Consider the following 6,000-nt stretch of genomic DNA (forward strand, 5'->3'; position numbering starts at 1 on the left):
TACAGACCGAGCACGCCTCATACAGAACCAGCACGCCTCATACAGACCTAGCCCGCCTCAACCAGGACCAGCACGCCTCAACCAGGACCAGCACGCCTCAACCAGGACCAGCACGCCTCAACCAGGACCAGCACGCCTCATACAGGACCAGCACGCCTCATACAGGACCAGCCCGCCTCATACAGACCCAGCCCGCCTCATACAGACCCAGCACGCCTCATACAGGACCAATAGCCTCATACAGACCCAGCCCGCCTCATACAGACCCAGCCCGCCTCATACAGACCCAGCCCGCCTCATACAGACCCAGCCCGCCTCATACAGACCCAGCACGCCTCATACAGACCCAGCACGCCTCATACAGACCCAGCACGCCTCATACAGACCCAGCACACCTCATACAGGACCAGCACGCCTCATACAGGACCAGCACGCCTCATACAGACCCAGCATGCCTCATACAGACCCAGCCCGCCTCATACAGACCCAGCACGCCTCATACAGAACCAGCCCGCCTCATACAGACCCAGCCCACTTCATACAGACCCAGCCCGCCTCATACAGACCCAGCCCGCCTCATACAGACCCAGCCCGCCTCATACAGACCCAGCCCGCCTCAACCAGGACCAGCACCAGGACCAGCAGCCTCATACAGACCCAGCACGCCTCAACCAGGACCAGCACCAGGACCAGCAGCCTCATACAGGACCAGCCCGCCTCATACAGACCCAGCCCGCCTCATACAGACCCAGCCCGCCTCAACCAGGACCAGCACCAGGACCAGCAGCCTCATACAGACCTAGCCCGCCTCATACAGACCCAGCACGCCTCATACAGACCCAGCCCGCCTCAACCAGGACCAGCACCAGGACCAGCAGCCTCATACAGACCCAGCACGCCTCATACAGACCCAGCCCGCCTCATACAGGCCCAGCACGCCTCATACAGGCCCAGCACGCCTCATACAGACCCAGCCTGCCTCATACAGAACCAGCACGCCTCATACAGACCGAGCACGCCTCATACAGGACCAGCACGCCTCATACAGACCTAGCCCGCCTCAACCAGGACCAGCACGCCTCAACCAGGACCAGCACGCCTCAACCAGGACCAGCACGCCTCAACCAGGACCAGCACGCCTCATACAGGACCAGCACGCCTCATACAGGACCAGCCCGCCTCATACAGGACCAGCCCGCCTCATACAGACCCAGCCCGCCTCATACAGGACCAGCACGCCTCATACAGACCCAGCACGCCTCATAGAGAGCCAGCAGCCTCATACAGACCCAGCACGCCTCATACAGACCCAGCACGCCTCATACAGACCCAGCACGCCTCATACAGACCCAGCACGCCTCATACAGACCCAGCACGCCTCATACAGACCCAGCACGCCTCATACAGGACCAATAGCCTCATACAGACCCAGCCCGCCTCATACAGACCCAGCCCGCCTCATACAGACCCAGCACGCCTCATACAGACCCAGCACGCCTCATACAGACCCAGCACGCCTCATACAGAACCAGCCCGCCTCATACAGACCCAGCCCACTTCATACAGACCCAGCCCGCCTCATACAGACCCAGCCCGCCTCATACAGACCAAGCCCGCCTCATACAGACCCAGCCCGCCTCATACAGACCCAGCCCGCCTCATACAGACCCAGCCCGCCTCATACAGACCCAGCCCGCCTCATACAGACCCAGCCCGCCTCATACAGACCCAGCCCGCCTCATACAGACCCAGCCCGCCTCATACAGACCCAGCCCGCCTCATACAGACCCAGCCCGCCTCATACAGGACCAGCACGCCTCATACAGACCCAGCACGCCTCATACAGACCCATCACGCCTCACACAGACCCAGCACGCCTCACACAGACCCAGCACGCCTCATACAGACCCAGCACGCCTCATACAGGACCAGGACGCCTCATACAGGACCAGCCCGCCTCATACAGACCCAGCCCGCCTCATACAGACCCAGCACGCCTCACACAGACCCAGCACGCCTCATACAGACCCAGCACGCCTCATACAGACCCAGCCCGCCTCATACAGGACCAGCACGCCTCATACAGACCCAGCACGCCTCATACAGACCCAGCACGCCTCATACAGACCCAGCACGCCTCATACAGGACCAGGACGCCTCATACAGACCCAGCCCGCCTCATACAGGACCAGCCCGCCTCATACAGACCCAGCACGCCTCATACAGACCCAGCACGCCTCATACAGGACCAGCCCGCCTCATACAGGACCAGCAGCCTCATATCTCCACACGTCCTGAGTGGAAGGGCTGGTCTCCATCTGCGATTAAATAATCTCTGCGATACTCGCCCAGAATGTGGGGTGTCATGCGTATGGTGTGCGGTTTGTTTCTCACCTAGCATTCGTATGACATGTGAGTGCTGTGCAAGTGGTATGTGAGTCTGTAGATTTTTCATACCAAGGATTCGTGTGACATGCGTATGCCATCCGTATTGTGATATTTTTCTCGTTCCCATAGGGTTGCATGGGGGTGCGAGAGCTGAGTCTCACTGACAATCGCAGAATGCTTCGATTTCACTATAAGGCCCTGTGCGCACTTACCGGATTTTGCCGCGGATATCCTGCGGTTTTGCTGCAGAAAATGTTCATAACATCTCTGCAGTGAATCACCAGCAAAACCTATGGGGAAAAAAAATGCTGTGCGCACTGGGCGGAATTTGACAGCTGCATGTTTTGCTGCAGGATTCCCGCAGCAAAAACAATTGCATGTCAATTCTTTTCCGCACGTCGCTGCGGGATTTCACTCCATTGACTGCAATGTAATCGTTAAATCCCGCAGGGAATAACGCAGGCAGCAAATTCTGTGCGGTTCACTGCGTTTTCCTGCGTTATTCCCTGCGGTATTTCGCGGTTTACCTGCGGTAATGTACATCGCTGTCTGCGGTTTGCAGGGAAGTGATGTCATTATGACAGGAAGAGGAAGCGGAGCAGAGAGTAAACACACACACATCACACTCACACAGACACACACAGACATCACAGACACATAGAACACACATAGAAAGCAAACGGAAATATAGAAAAAAAAAACACGTGGGCTCCGCTGTATATTTACCATCCAGCCGAGGTAAGCACACAGCGGCGGCCCGGTATTCTCAGGCTGGGGAGGGCGAGGGGCAGGGTTAATGTCCCCCGCCTCCCTCCCACCTCCCGCAGCCGAGAATATCAGCCGCAGCTGCCCCGGGACTGTCGCATGTATTATGCGGCAGCACCGGCGTGTCCCCGGCTCTTCTTGTTGCCGTGATGCAGTGGCAATCAAGGTAATGTAAGGAGTTAATGGCGGCGGATCACCGCCATTAACTCCAGGCTTGATCATGGCAGCGTCTTTGAGACAGCTGACATGATCAACCCGTAAGTAAAGTGAAAAAACACACCATGAAAAATCCTTTATTTTAAATAAAACACAAATAAGCCTTGTTCACCCTTTTATTAACCCCTCCCGAAACAAAGCTCCGACGTAATCCACAGCTCCGGCGTAATCCAAGTCCTCCGATGCTTTCATCCAGCCGCGACTGACACAGACACTGCTGAATACAGCCTCGCAGCGAGACAGCAGTGGTAACTACAGGGCATTTCCCACGTCCGGTAATGTGAACTCACTGCCGACCGTGGGAAATGCAGAGAGTGCTCACAGGGACTCTATCTATCTATCCTTCTATCTATCCCTCTGTCTGTCTATCTATCTATTCTTCTATCTATTCTTCTGTCTATTTCTCTATCTATCTCAGAATGAAATGACTTTTTTTTTCAATGTGCTTTATTGCATTGAATGCAATAAAGCACATGTACCAACCCGCATGCGACAAAACCGCGGTAAAACCGCGGCAAACCGCATGCGGTATTTGGGTGCGGTTTGCCGCGTTTTTTTACCGCGGGTGCGGTAATCTTTCAAAGCCTGCGGAATTTTCTTGAGAAAATTCCATTTTCCAGTGCACACAGGGCCTTAGGCCAGAGTCACACTTGCGAGAGACTCGCACGAGTCTCACATCGCATCACCCGGCGTGGCCACTCACTCTCCTGACAGGAGCGTGTCAGCTGCATGTATTTCTATGCAGCTGAGATGCTCCTGTCCGGAGAGCTGCAGGCCATGTCGGGTGATGTGATGCAAGACTCGCACGAGTCTCTCACAAGTGTGACTCTGGCCTGAGTGTGATTCATGTGGAGAAACAACGGTCAGGATGGCATGGTCACATAGATTAACACTGGTGTGAGTGCAATCCGATTTTGCTATTTACGTCCCGCTCATCTCCGCCCCTCCGCTCCTATTGGTAGCCTGCCGTGTGACATCGCAGTGACGCCGCACGACCCGCCCCCTTAGGAAGGAGGCGGTTCGCTGGCCAGTGCGACGTCGCAGGGTGGGTGAGTGCATGTGAAGCTGCCGTAGCGATAATGTTCGCTACGGCAGCAATCACATGATATCGCACCTGCGACGGGGGTGACTCGCCCACCCCAGGGCTATGGGACACCCTGTGCCGGGCCGGACTAGTCCGGAGGTAGTCAGTGGTGGCTGGGCCCGGCTCCGTGACCCTGGTGGGTGTCAGTAAAATATGTGGCTTGGTGAATAAAGTTTGTGTTCGTGACGCCACCTGTGGTCTGCGGCTATTAAGCCGCCGCTGCTGTGTGAGGCCTCCGGGGTGATGTTATAGCAGCAATGGTGGTACTGCTCCCCACAGGTGGAGCGGAGCCCCGGGGACACGGTTAGTGCTCGTGGAAGTCTATGAGGTTGTGTGGCTAACACGGTGCAGGGCGGACAGGCAATGAAAGAACCAAGCACAAACAACAGTCTCTTTACCTTTTTCTCTTTACTTTGGAAACAGTCCAGTCCTGGGAGACCGTTACAGGTGGTGATGGGGATCCGGTCGGCCTGGAAGTACTTGGGGTGATCTTTCTGGCCAGCTGAGTATGAGGCCTACTCCTGTACTTTTCTTTGTTATGATAGGACCCTGCTTCTCTGAATCCAGCAATGGCCCTCTTTGCTGCTGGGACTGATGGTCCGTCCCTTTCCCTCTGTAGCAGGCTGCGCAGGCCCTCTCTCTGGTGCTTCTCTGCTGGAGTCCACACCGGGCCTTGATGCCACAGCTGTACTTTTGGGATGTTCTTGGGCCAGGTGCTTGCAGCTCTCCTGCCCTTCGGATTCGGCTACCAGGGAGTATGTTTAAGCCCTGGTGGCCACAGACTCCGATGTCCGAGTCTCTCCGCTGCCTCTCAGCTACTCCTGCTTCTCTGGGCCAAGCTACTCTAGCTCTAGGCCCCAGATTCACAGGACAGCTCACTCTGCGTCTGTTCACTTCTACTGCTCTCTACAGACTGACCACTACTTCCTCCCCCAGATCAGACTTAAGGGGATACTCCCTGGAATCCCAGGTTCAGAGCTCCCCCTGCTGGCCGGAGGGAGAACTGCGTTGGATGTTAAACTTGCTGGCCAATGGACCTCCCAATTACCTCCAGGCTCAGCATTAACCCTTTGGGAGGGCAATGCTGTTGTGGCGACCAGGTCCTGCGGCGCCACACTCCCCCTTAGTTAAATTCAGTACTCCAGGACTGTAGAAACAAAACATAACATGTTACAACATTTCATCCCATTATGGGAGGCGCATTACTTAAACGTTACAAACTTAAACACTACTATAAGAGTCCAGTGTGGCTCCCTGCCGGGTGTCCATTACACTGCTCCATGGGGGACCCGCCGCGATCAAACCCCCAACGTAGGCTCTGGGCGTGCGTCAGAGCATTGATGACCCCACTCTATGCACGCCGGACGGGTATTTCTTCAGTGGTGTTGAGCACACGTGTGCTAACTATGAACAATTTAGGTGTTGACCACCCATAGTCCAGTGGCCCAATTGTCCATTTACTTAATCGCCTAAGACAAAAAAGCATTTTATACACAACATTACAGACATTTCACATAACTATTTACATTCTGTTAGGTATTTTACTT

This window comes from Anomaloglossus baeobatrachus, unplaced genomic scaffold (genome assembly GCF_048569485.1).
Source record: "Anomaloglossus baeobatrachus isolate aAnoBae1 unplaced genomic scaffold, aAnoBae1.hap1 Scaffold_186, whole genome shotgun sequence".
Classification (NCBI taxonomy): domain Eukaryota; kingdom Metazoa; phylum Chordata; class Amphibia; order Anura; family Aromobatidae; genus Anomaloglossus; species Anomaloglossus baeobatrachus.